General features: G+C 42.5%; 1 protein-coding gene and 1 non-coding gene across 3 annotated transcripts in view; one reads left to right on the top strand and one right to left on the bottom strand.

The window, feature by feature from the left end:
• Positions 1-13,345, bottom strand: part of UNC5C (unc-5 netrin receptor C) — a 354,187-nt gene that overhangs the window by 184,208 nt on the left and 156,634 nt on the right. The window lies entirely within an intron of this gene.
• On the top strand, positions 8,391-8,464 carry TRNAI-AAU. The gene has a single exon. It is a non-coding gene; the product is annotated as a tRNA-Ile (tRNA).

Raw genomic sequence — 13,345 nt, 5'->3', positions numbered from 1 at the left:
TGTAGCAGTGCATTAGGACGAAGGTGGTCTCTCAGACAGAGTAAATCGGTCTGCTTGGGAGGTCATTCGCATTGGTCAGTCCTTCTGTCAATATGAAGTAGCGCTGAGGTATTGTATAGTCCTAATTCCCTTAATGGCTTTCAGCTATAAGCTTTTTATACACTGCAAGGCTGGCAGATTACTAGATGTGCTTAGAAACGTATTTATTTTGCAGTGATGTGTTTTATAAATTATTTTGTTTTAAATCCCCTCTCTCTTTTCCCGGGTGAGCCATTCTCTCATTTATATGAAGGGAGAAAATGCAGGTCACCATCAAAGTAAAGTTATTGTATTTTTTTTTCTGCACAGACGCTAATAAAACGTTATTAAAAATAAAAAACTACCTTTTCAAACATAAGTTTTAAAGTGAGCTTGTGAAATTCAAGCAGGAGAGGTTAACTCTGGAGGGTGCACTGTCTCAACAGCTTTCTTCCAAGCCCTGTCCAATGTAACAGCTGTTGTAGTTTAAGTCTTTTCTCTCCCACTGTCCTAACAAAGCTAATTAACCCTATCCTTAGAAAAAGCACATCCTGCTAGTATAATAAAGATGTGCCATTTTCTCTACATGGCCAATTATGGAATACACAGAGTGGAGACTAGCATCTCAGCTCTGCCCAGATTCCTAATGTGTAGACTCACAATGCAGAAATTGAACTGAAAACATAACCAGTTTTTTTCAACACCATAGGAAACATATGTAAGCAGGCAGAAGAAATACATGAAGTTGGACACTTATGGAGACTAGATGCATATCATGTCTATACTGGATTACATTAAAGATGAATTCAGAGAGATTTACAAAAGATATAGGCTCTCTTTTTAAAGGAGAAAGCTCATCCTTCTACATCACTTAAATCATAATAGTTCCACTGATATCAATGGGAGTTTTGCCATTGATTTAAGTGGGCTTTTGATCTGGTCGCATGGGAAGAAAACAGTGATTATAAACACAGTGGGAGCAGGATCATGCTCCTGGAAGTCAATGGCACTATTCCAATGAGAGAAGGACTGGGACCTTAGTTTTTGCATTAGTGTCTTCTGAATCCAATATTTACAGGAACAGGAGTAATATTGGGTGTTCTCCAGCACTGTTGTTTCACTAGGATGACCAGACATCCCAATATTAGAGGCTCTGTCTATATACATGACAATACCCCTTCTCTCCTCCCGCTAGGGTGACCAGACAGCAAATGTGAAAAATCGGGACAGGGGGTGGGGGGTAATAGGAGCCTATATAAGAAAAAGACCCAAAAGTTGGGACTGTCCCTATAAAATCGGGACATTTGGTCACCCAACCTCCCGCCCCCCAAAAAAGTGTCCTGATTTTTAACAGTTGCTATCTAGTCACACTATGTTACACACAGTTTTGCAGTCTATGACTTCAAGCCTCCAAAATGGTAACAACTTTAGAGAGCTTACGTGATTTACTCAGGACAAAGAGACCTAGAGGATTTTGTCCATAGCTTGCCTTGCAAACACATCCCTTTTCAACAACTACTTTTGCTGAGAGCTCTCTCTCATTCCATGGAGAGGTGAGGTGTGCTTTTGATTAATAAACGCTAAGGGTGTCTTCCAGGCCAAAACAGAGCATATGACATCCACTGCCAGTGGAAGCAGAGGCTTCTGCAGCAACAGCATTTAGATATCTCATATCATTTTACATTACATTCCTAGGCATGCTGGTACAATATGGTGCTGATAAAGCCCCCAGCTAAATTCAGCACTTAGGTGAAATGGAGTTAAACTTTGTCAATGTGCTCAGGAAATAATGACTGACATAATGGTGTACTTCAAATAGCTAAGCCTAGTCTTGAGGGAATAGAGGACATTTCAATAAGCTCTTATGTGCAAGGCAAGGAGTACAGATCACTTTATTGTACTATTACAAAGATTATCATCAAAAACATTATCCTAAATTCTCATTTATATTTAAGAGCAGTTTTGCTATTAATTGTCTGTGTTCTTCTCATACTTCATAATTCAATGTGTCCAAGGCCAGTTTCAGTTTCATAGAATTGGCATCTTTATTATACCCTTGAGCTACAATTTTCCAACAAGAATTGTCTAAATGCAGTTTTTTTCACTTCCTGTGTAAATTGAGACAAAGGATTCTGTGTCTATAATCAAACCCTCTACTTGGCTCTCTCAGACAATTTGGCTAATCAGAAGAAGCTATTTTCCATCCCAACCCACAGGGAGAAATATTCCCCTGTTGAAGACCTGAAAGTATTTGGTTTCTCTCCCGCTCCCCCCACCCCCCACGATAGCCCTAAAACAGGAAACAATCAAGTCTAGAATTTAACATGATTCCTTAATTTTTTGCTATCTGGCCTCTTATCCACCATTATCTAGTCCGAAACACATTCTTCATAATTCCTCCTACCTACTTCACAATCTTTCCTGCAACTTCTCTCTGTGAAGTCTCTTTGACATGCCATCTCATTGATTTCCTTCTTAAAGTTTGTATTTGGAAGAGAAACTAGTATTTCACTTATGAATTAAAACAAAAGAGGGGAGTCATACCCATTTGTACTCTGTTTCTGTTGCAAATTATATGTAGCTGGGAAAATTTACAGCATTGATTTTAAACCACACATAAACAAAACATCTGGACTTTGTCTTAATGAGATAAAGTTTGGTCAATGCTTTCTCAGTGGAATGATTTTTTACTATATAATTGGTAACAACAATTTCAGCAATGTCCTCTTTCTGCCAACAGTACATTCTAAGTGGGAATGAGGGAGCTGCAGAAGGCACAGCCCTTCTGATGGGAAGTAGGTTTTTATCTAATTAGAGGAAGTCACAGTAGAAAAAAATCCAGTCTATAACATGGAAGATTTTTTTAAAAAGCATTTTGCTGACATCTCAAATTTCCTGAACCATCTAGAAGAAAATATTGTCTCTCCATGAAATTCCAAAACATAAAACATTCACTTTAGATATGTGCTTTGTAAACCTAGGCAGGGAAGCTGTGTTCATATTCCTGTAGCAACAACAACAAAAAGCATAAAAAGCAACAAAACAAAGCCAACGCTTCCTATCTACTGCAATAATTTGCCAATCCAACCCTCCCAAGGAGGCAGTTTTCCTATTCAACCAAGCTCTGATGATTTGGAAGAGGTTCCTATGAGCCCCTTGTTAAAAGGCTAGACTTTTGATCCCCTGGGGGGGAAATCTCAGCTTTCACGTAAAAAAAATAGTCTCTAGTCCTTTTCTTTGTGAAGCTAACCGTGAAAATATAAATGATGCAGACTGATTGTTAGGAGTGAAAGGAATACGCAGCTGGGCTCCATTTCTGCTTAGAGTGGGGAACGCAAATATACCTTCCTTTCCTCCACCCTCTCACACATTTTTTAAGTAAAATAGGTCAATTAAGTTTGGTGAGGATGCCAAAGTGTTGCCTCACTAACCCTCCCCAAAATCCTTAGGCTAGACCCATGCATAGGGGTGCAATAACACTAGACAGCAATCAATTTCACAGAGTGCCCCCTTATTTTTGTATTATGGAGCCTCTTTCCCTCTTCAATCCATACCTCTCATTTGTGGTTAACCTTCTCTGGATCTATGTTAGAAAAAAGAAAGGATCCAGAGAAGGTTTTATATATAGGGAAGGTTAGTAAGGTTATATATATAAGAAGGGTTCATAAGACAACACTTCAGCATCCTCTACAAACTTAACTGACCCATTTTACTTAAAAAGTGTGAGTGTGTGTCATTTTGGGATGAAACGAGCAAACATGAATAAATATTCAAGGTGAGGACATACTATAGATTTATACAATGGCATTATAATGCTATTTCCTTCTTAATTCAGTCTAACATCAGCTTTCTGACAACCACCACTTCATGCTGAGCAGACATCTTCAATCAGCTATCTATATCGATGCTTAGATCTTGGGCTCATTTATACTTCTTAGGCCTGGGCTACACTAGTGGGGGGGGGGGAGGGAGAGAATAAATGAGGTGTTGTATAAAGCAGTGGTTCTCAAACTTCATTGCACTGCGACTCCCTTCTGACAACAAAAATTACTACATGGCCCGAGGAGGGAGACTGAAGACTGAGCTTCTCTCCCCCCTCACCCAAAGGCCTGCTGCCTGAGCCCTGCCGCCTGGGATGAGGAGGCCAAAGCTGAAGCCCAAGGGCTTCTGCCCTGGGCGGGGGGCATGTAACCTTAGCCCTGGGTGATGGGGCTTGAGCTTTAGACTTGCTGGAGCCCAGGGCCAACACCAGCCTTAGTGACCCCATTAAAATGGGTCTCGACCCACAGTTTGAGAACCCCTGGTATAAAAGCATTGCGGGACACAGCCTCATGTGCCCCTTATTACCTCTGTAGAATAGGGTAAGCCAATACTCCCCTGGCGCAATCCTGCTATGACTTCACCCTCACCCCATCCAGGCATACCCCCCACTGGGGCCCCTGCCACTGCCTGGAGTGCTTGCTGCCCTTCCCCTCCAGGTGCTGTCCCGACCTCCAGCCACATTATGATTGGCCCACGCTGAGTGTGCTCTGGAAGAAAGGGTTCTATGCATCACTGATCTCATCTATTCCATTCAAAGGGACACTCCCTTGTGCACCTGCAATAGAGCAGCTATAATCTGTCCCTTTATCTATCCCTATAGTTAATTTGGAACCTATCTGTATGTAACAACAGTGTTAAATCATTCCTTCCAATGTGTGCTACTTTGCACCTATCTGTACTGAATTATATTGCCCAATTACCTAGTTTTGTTAGGCATTTAAATGCACCTCACAACTCCCACCATTAACTAAGCAGTCGAATATAGTGTCACGAGCCACCTCCCTACTCTCCCCCTCTTCTAAATCATTACTAAAGACATTATGTGTATTTAACAACACCTGTTCTAGTACTGATCCCTGCAGCAACATATTATTAACAACCTCCTTCCATTCTGACACTTGGGTATTTATTCCTCTCTCTCAACCAGCTGTGGATCTATGACAGGAATTGATTTTACCTCTCACCTTCTAGTCACAAATTTCCTTAACAGACTTTGGTGAAAAACTTTTTATAAAGTATTTTGAAGGAATAAATAAATTATATTCCCTGTTCTCCTAGCTACTTTTTTTAAATTAATTTTGTCCAACAATTCTAGTAGATTATACAAGCCACACTAGCTTAAATTTAGTCATCTAAACACTTTATAAATCTACCTTTTTTCAACAATTTTCCAGGAATTGAAGCAAAACTTATTGGTCTACATACAATTCCTTAGACCACACCTGTATTTAAAAAATGGCTACCGTGTTGATATGCAGCATACAAAGTTGTTGTCAATTATATATTATATATTTTTTGTTTGTAGTTCTGCTACTTTGGTCTTCAGTTCTTTCTGAACTCTCAGTTGAATGCCATCTGGTCCTACTGATTTATTGAGATTAAATGTCCCAAGTTGATCTATTCCATCTTTTTTGATGCCCCTGTCAATCAAACTCTCTCACTGTCACTATCTGTAAAGCGTGAACTCATGCTGAGTATGTTCTCATCATTCTCTGTGGTGAAGACCAATGAAAAGAAATCATGCACCGATGACTCTAATCTCCTTATCCCCTTTGATTATCCCTTAATATGTTGGCGGACCTGCTGATTTCTGAGAGCTTCCAACTCCCGACATACTTACATATTTTCCTGATGTTTCTCTTTATACTTTTGGCTATTTGGGTCTTCATGTTTCCTCAGAGCCCTCAATCTCTGTGTTGCATCTTGCCTCCCAATACTTTTTATTCTGTTCTATAATTATCACTTGCGCTGGATTTCCATTTTTAAAAGATGCTTTTGGGGCCCAAGTACATTCTGTAACTTGATTCTCAACTTTGCTTAATTTTTTTCTGGGACATGCTTACTTATGCTTGGTGACTCTAAGAAGAGTAAGGTATTCCGCAGCAGCTTCCATCTTCACTTCCATATTTAAAAAAAACAACCTTCTTGAAGTTTGATGTCACAGTACTAAATCTTTGTAAGATCTACTTTATGAGAATGTCAGACTTAATTATGGTATGGTCACTATCACTTAGTGGCTCAGGGAACATTTTTCAGAAGCAGCTATGTGTTTTAGGAGCCTACGTTCCATGAAAGCATGTGCTTACCCCTCTAATGAATATGAATGGACTTAAACACATGCTTAAGCTTTTCTTAAATTGGGGTCTATCTATCTGTTTAGCTCATTGTCAACAATGCCTCAATCCACCAAAATCGCTCTTAAAATTACCAAGTTTTTTCCCTGTGGTTTAAAATATTTTTTAAGTAAAGCAGGGAAAAAGTTCATCAGCTTCTGCAGAATATATATATATAAAAAACTCTTGGAAATGCCTTTATTTTAAGTAGCAGCCCACACCCATGGAGCTGGGAGATGAACAGAGAGATCATTTTCTAGCCACTACTAACAGAAGCAGAAAGTTACTCTGTTTCCTGCTACCAGTGTGTCCAGTAAACAGGATTAAGCTAAAGAGAATGTTTAATCCACTGAAAAGCTGCATTATTTCAGTCTATTGGGTCCAACAGGGGGGGAAAAGCTGCATTTTTTTAAAATTCCCTTTTATTATTTCGATGGCCACAAACTATAATAACCCTAGAACGGACACTGAAAAGAACCTCTACTAAAAGTACTAACTGCTAGATGGATTTTTGAGGCCCTCACTCTGCCAATCAAAAAGAGTTTTGCCTGGGGGAGAATTATATCCTGCAGGTGACTCCGCATGGGCAGAAATCAATGGAGCGCCACACAGGCTCAGAGGTCTCCCCACAGGGAGTCATTTTCAGGGTCAGGTCCTTAGAACATCAAGCATTTGGGGCTTGGATCAGACATTCATTCCAATAGTAATACTTAGCTCTAACATAGCACTTCTCACGTTCTAATTTAATAACTAATTAATCTATCTATCACAATTCTCCTTGAAATAATTAAGCATTTTTACTATTTATTTAGGGTCAGAACATGCCCAGGCTTTTGGACATGTCTAACTTGCCTCATTGCAGTCATTCCTGTTCAATGATGTACTCACGTGAATTCACTTACACATATGCATATACGTGGGCAGGATTGGGTGCTTAGCATAAAGAGCTATAGGTGGTGGAAATCTAGGAGATCTCTGAGCACTTTGACCCATGTTTCCACACAGGCACTGCAGTAATTCTCCTTTAGAACACAAATTCATCCAACATAGCTCAATTAACATACAAATCTTCTCCACAATGTCTCTCATCTATGAATGCAAATACGAAAAATACTAATGAACGGTAAACACTCCACCTGATTGGTTATCCCTAGAAAGTTATTAAAGAAGAGAGCCTGCCTCTTTGTGACAAGTACGATGTTTACCAAATGCAAAAATCAATAGCGTCACTGCATTTGGAAGTCTAGACATTAGACTGGAGTGCTTAGTAAGAAAATGTATTATATAGACAGACAGATCTCCATCTGCCTATTTAACCCAACAGAATGGTAGAATTGTATCACTGACACTTACTGACATGATATGAGTGAAGGGATCTCTGTCGGAAGGTACATGGTGTGCCTAGGGCAAGTAGAACAAACAGAAAAGAAGACAGAATCCTTACACGTGACAAAATACTGCGCTTCTCAAATATTTCCTAAGCATTCAAAAAGATGAAGCCACAAAACAAGCCATAGGTTGCTGTATGTTGTTTCCCCCGTGACATGCTTGCTGGAGTTAAGCTTGGAAAAGTGGAGTAGAGAAAAGACCAGTCAGTCTAACTTCAATGCTTGGAAAGATACTAGACCCATTTTATTAAACAATCAGTTTGGAAACACCTGAAGGATAATAGGGTTATAAGGAAGAGTAAGCATGGATTTGTCAAGAACAGATCATGCCAAACCAACTTAATTTCCTTCTCTGATAGCATTACTGACCTAGTGGATAGAGAGGAAACAATAGACACAATATACCTTGATTTTAGTAGGGCTTTTGATATAGTCTCACATGATATTCTCATAAACAAACTCAGAAAATATTGTCTAGATGAAATTAGTATAAGGTGAGTGCACAATCGGTTGAAACCATACTCAAAGAGTCGTTATCAATGGCCGGCTGTTACACTGGGAGGTCGTATCTAGTGAGATCCCCCAGAGGTCAGTCGTAGGCCTGGTACTATTCAATATTTTCATCAATGACTTGGATAATGGAGTAGAGAGTGTGCTTATAAAATTTGTAGATGACATCAAGCTGGGAGGGGTTGCAAGCACTTTGGAGGATAGGCTTAAAATTCAAAATGACCTTGAGAAATCGGAGAATTGGTCTGGATTCAACAAGATGAAAGTCAATAAAGACAAATGCAAAATACTTCACTTAGGAAGGAAAAATCAAACGCATAGCCGACTAGCTCAGCTGGTTAGAGCGTGGTGCTAATAACGCCAAGGTGGTGGGTTCGAGCCCCATGCTGGCCACTCCGTGTCCTGGCTGGAGAGGGTGGCTTCTGCCCTTTTGGGGGGAGGGATAGCTCAGTGGTTTGAGCATTGGCCTGCTAAACCCAGGGTTGTGAGTTCAATCCTTGAGGGGGCCACTTAGGGATCTAGGGCAAAAATCAGTACTTGGTCCTGCTAGTGAAGGCAGGGGGCTGGACTCGATGACCTTTCAAGGTCCCTTCCAGTTCTAGGAGATAGGATAATAACTGTCTAGCTGGTAGTACTGCTGAAAAGGATCTGGTGGTTATAATGGATCACAACTGAATATAAATTGTCAATGTGATGCAGCTGCAAAAAAGGCTAATGTGATTCTGTGGTGTATTAACAGAAGGATTCTATGTAAGACACAGGAGGTAATTGACCTGCTCTATTTAGCACTGGTGAGGCCCCAGCTAGAGTACTGTGTACTGAGCACCACAATTTAGGAAAGATGCAGACAAAGTGGAAAGAGTCCAGAGGAGAGCAGCAAAAATGACAAAAGGTTTAGATAACCTGACCTATGAGGAAAGGTTAACAAAACTGGGCATGTTTAGTCTTGAGAAAAGAAGACTGAGGGGGGACCTGATGACAATCTTCCAATATGTTAAGGGCTGTTAGAAAGAGGATGGTGATCAATTGTTCTCCATGTCCACTGAAGGTAGGACAAGAAGTAATGGGCTTAATCGGCAGCAAGAGAGCTATTGGGAAAACCTTTCTAACTATAAGGGTAGTTAAGCTCTGGAATAGGCTTCCAAGGGAGGTTGTGAAATCCCCATCATTGGAAGCTTTTTAAAACAAGCTGGACAAACATGCATCTGAAGAAGTGGGATTTTTATCCATGAAAGCTTATGCCCAAATAAATCTGTTAGTCTTTAAGGTGCCACCGGACTCCTTGTTGTTTTTGTCAGGGATGGTATTTTAGGTTTACTTGGTCCTGCCACTGCACAGAGGGCTGGACTTGATGATTTTTCAAGGTCCTTTCCAGCCCTATATTTCTATGATGGTTCACTCCCTCTTCAGCTATTTTAGATAAATAAAAGAAAGGCACCTATGATATCTGCCACTTTGGCCAATACACCAGGGAGTGAACCAGGGGCTTGCAGAGCTAAAAGCAAGAGTCTCTAGTAGCTTGAGCAAATGACCCAGACTCTGCAGCCCTGGTCTGCCACAGGCTCACCTGCTCTGTGGACTGAGCTCAGAGGGGGACAGATAACACACATTGACCAGTGGGTTATACATGTACTAGTGGAGTATTGCAGGATTAGAGTTAAAAGTTATCTCGGGGTTAGTAATTAGATAGAGAGATTTTCACCTTGAGATCAGTGGTTTGCTATCTATCTACAGGCTTGTCACATCTTATGCGCATTTAACATGCGCGATTTCAGCTTTACGCAGTCGGCAAAAACAAAAACAAAAAAAAGAAAAATAATTTTAATACTGTACCTGTAGTGCGGGCGATTGCGCCCACCATTGAACTCAATGTAATTTTGACTATACGCGGTTTTCGCTTTACGCGCTAACCGCGGAACGGAACCCCCGCGTAAGATGAGACAGACCTGTATTGATATTTTTATGGCCCTTATCACTGGAGTCTCTGCAAGTGAAATAAATCTCTAGGGTAACTCCATTCAGTTTAATACAGTTGCACCAAGAATGCATTTCCCTCGGTGACTAAGCTCAATAGCGTCCCAGACAGTTTGCTATCTGATGGCTGCTTTTGTAGTCTTTGAACTGAGCTTGATCGTCTTAGTCCAGTTCTTCTTGGACAAGTGCCCACCCAACAAACACACCACTATACTTGGCACCCTTTCTGGCAGTCTTGCTCAGGCCAAGGACTAAATGGAGACTTATCCATCCTCTCTCTAAAAAGTGGCACCTTCAGAAAAATGTTGAGACATGGTGGGTGGGGCAATGTAAGGAAGTTCGTGCTGCTGCCGACTGTGCTATTCTCTGGAAATCTAGAGCATATCTGTCTCCCAGGGCTGTCAATTCACAAGCAATACATTTGCTAAGTTAAAAAAAAAAAAAAAAAGACATTTCAGCACAAATGGAGAGGTTCGCAAGATGTTGTTCATGTTGAAACAACCCTGTAGCGCAAACTGCTACTGTGGAGAATGAAGAGCGAAGGAAAAAGGATACTTCACTGATGGAAGGAGGAGGGGTCATGGCAACCTTTGGCTAGAAAAAAGTCAAGCCTGAGGCACAAAAGTGGGGCACTTATTGAACGTGTCTGACAGCACCAGATACACTCCAAGCACTAAGTAGATGACAGCCGTCTGTTCAGAGGCATAGGACAACACTCAACAGAGTTTCTTTTTGTCCTTCTTCCATCCCCCCATTTAACTAATACACAGAATCAAAGGACCTCTCTAAGTCAGACTTCATCTGCCTCAGGGCTGAGGAATGCAAGATCAGCCACTCATGATCACCACCTGGCTCCCTGTGGACCCACTAATGGTCTGAGGGCACAGGAATAATGTGATTTGTCAGGAAGGGGACAAATGCTGCAATAACAATGTCCACCTAAACTGAGGCAACAGCTCGGTTTAATTGTCCCTGCAAGATACCCTTGCTGGAGTTAAGCTTGGGAAAGTAGAGTAGAGAAAGACATTATTTGCCTGTCCTTTATTGAAAATTTCAGGAAAACCAAATGTTCCTGTCCCCAGGGGCCCAAGCAACGAGGCCGAGTGACAGGAAAGACAAATGCCTCCTACTGCCAGTGACAGACCTAACTTAGAAATATAGGGAATATTATCATAACTTTCTGCTTTAAATGTCTTTATTAGAGAAACAAGATTTATGTTTCAGGTTCTGGGGAGAGGGGGCAAGAAAAACCTTGAACTGTACAAGTGTTTGTATGTGTGTGTGGGCGTCTGTGTCTATCACACCCAGCTTTCGAATCAGGTGCCAAGAGGGCAAGGCTATTAAAGATAAAGTACTCTACCTTCGGGTAGCAAGAACTTCTCAGCTGTTTGCAGTTTACATGAGTTTAGTTCTCTTCAGAACCTCTAAAGCAATACAAAACATGATTCAATTTCCCATGACGTAAGATGCATCCTCAAGGAGTAACCATACTTGCCTTTTTTATATTTATATCGTGTGCATGCAGCAGATATGTAGAGTACATGTTATTATGAAGGGTAGTTCTTTGCATGTGCACAAAAGAGAAAATCAAAGGATATGTCTACACTCCAATGTATGCCCAGGGTTCAAATTCAGGCTCAAGCCTAACCCCCCTTCAGTCTACGCACAAATCGTGCTAACCCAGGGCTTGGACCAAGGGTCCCAGGACCCCATGGGCATGGAGGGTCCAAGCCTGAGTCAAGCCAGGACCCAGGGTTCAAGTTTTACAGTGTAGACACAGCCCCACTGGACTTGTGCTCTAGGAATTCACCAAACGTATTCCACAATCCCATGGGCTGACTTTCTTTTCACTCTGGACAGTCAAGTTTGGTGGAAAGTCAAGTTTTCCCACACTGCACCACCAACACAGGGCTAGAGCGGCCACATTTTGGGAGGGCACTAGGAAGTCTGGGATATGAATGATTGGACTCAGGCCCACATAATGCAGTGTAGATGCTGGAGTCATAGATTGGAACCCAGGGTTCAATAATTCCTAACCTATGGCTACAAATGATTTTAGATGCACAATCCCTAGGTTAACAAACCTAGGGTCTGCTAACTTGAGTTCTACTAATCCGGGATTTACAAAGGAAAAAAAGAAAAGTAATAACCAAAAAATTGGTTGGCTGTACTGACCAAACTGTTAGAGTAAAACATTTTAAAACTGCATTTTAAAGATAATTAAATTTCAGTGAGGAAAGAGCCAAGTATTACTTATATTTATGAAAACCTGTGTGTGACTTGTACACATGTTTAAATCCATTGATTTTTGCTTGTTTGTTTTCTTTACAAATATTTTTTAAATGCTAGCAGACGCACATTCAGAAATGGAGCATTGTTCAAGATAGCCCTTCTTTCTATCAGCAGCATGGTATAGAAGTGTTTGTTAAAAAGAAGAGAAAAAAATCAAAATATAGGACAGTCTCTGACCTATATTCCAACATCCTTCCCCAACCACCTTGACAATTGGGCTGATTGGAGACATTGCTTTAAACAAACAAACAGTGGACTGGATCGTAACTTCATAATCTGAGAAAGGGGCAATGCATAGCTGCACTGTGCTAGCAGCAGACCAGAGAAAGAACTATAATTTAGAAAGTCACAATTCCTCTTTTGTTCCCTCCTTATCCTGCATGGGGAATAAAATACTTCCCTTTTATTAGGGTTATCATATTTTAATTTTTAAAAAGGAGGACACTCCATGGAGCCCCGGCCCTGCCCCAACTCCGCCCCTTCCCTGCCCCCAACTCCGCCTCAACTCTGCCCCCTCCCCTCAACGCTCTGCCCCCTGCTCCTCCCCCTCCCCTGCTTCCCGTGAATCAAATGTTCGCGGGAAGCTTGAAACAGGGAGGCAGCAGGTAAGCTGGGGCTGGGGCTGGGGCGGGGGGCAGCGCAGCCCAGTCCGGCCCCTGTGGCCGAGTGGCTCCCTCCGGTGGCCGGCCGGCCGGCCCAGGCCAAGAGGCTCTGGCCCCGGCATCTCCCACCCGGCTCGGCTTGGCTCGGGCCCTGGGGCGCCGGCTCCCAGCCAAGTGCCCGCGCCCTGGGGCGCCGGCCCCCGACCCCGACCCTGGCCCCCAGCCAAGCACCGCGCCGGCCCCAGCCAAGCGCCCGCGCCCCCGGCTCCGGCCGAGCACCGCGCCCCCGGCCGAGCGCCCGTGCCCTTGGCCCAGCACCGCACCGGCTCCCGGCCCAGCCCCCAGCCGAGCACCCCCGGCCCCGCCACCCGCTACCGAGCACCGCGCCGGCGCTGGCCCCAGCCCC

Source organism: Trachemys scripta, chromosome 5, assembly GCF_013100865.1.
Source record: "Trachemys scripta elegans isolate TJP31775 chromosome 5, CAS_Tse_1.0, whole genome shotgun sequence".
Taxonomy (NCBI): Eukaryota; Metazoa; Chordata; order Testudines; family Emydidae; genus Trachemys; species Trachemys scripta.
This window is presented reverse-complemented; position numbering and strand designations above follow the sequence as displayed.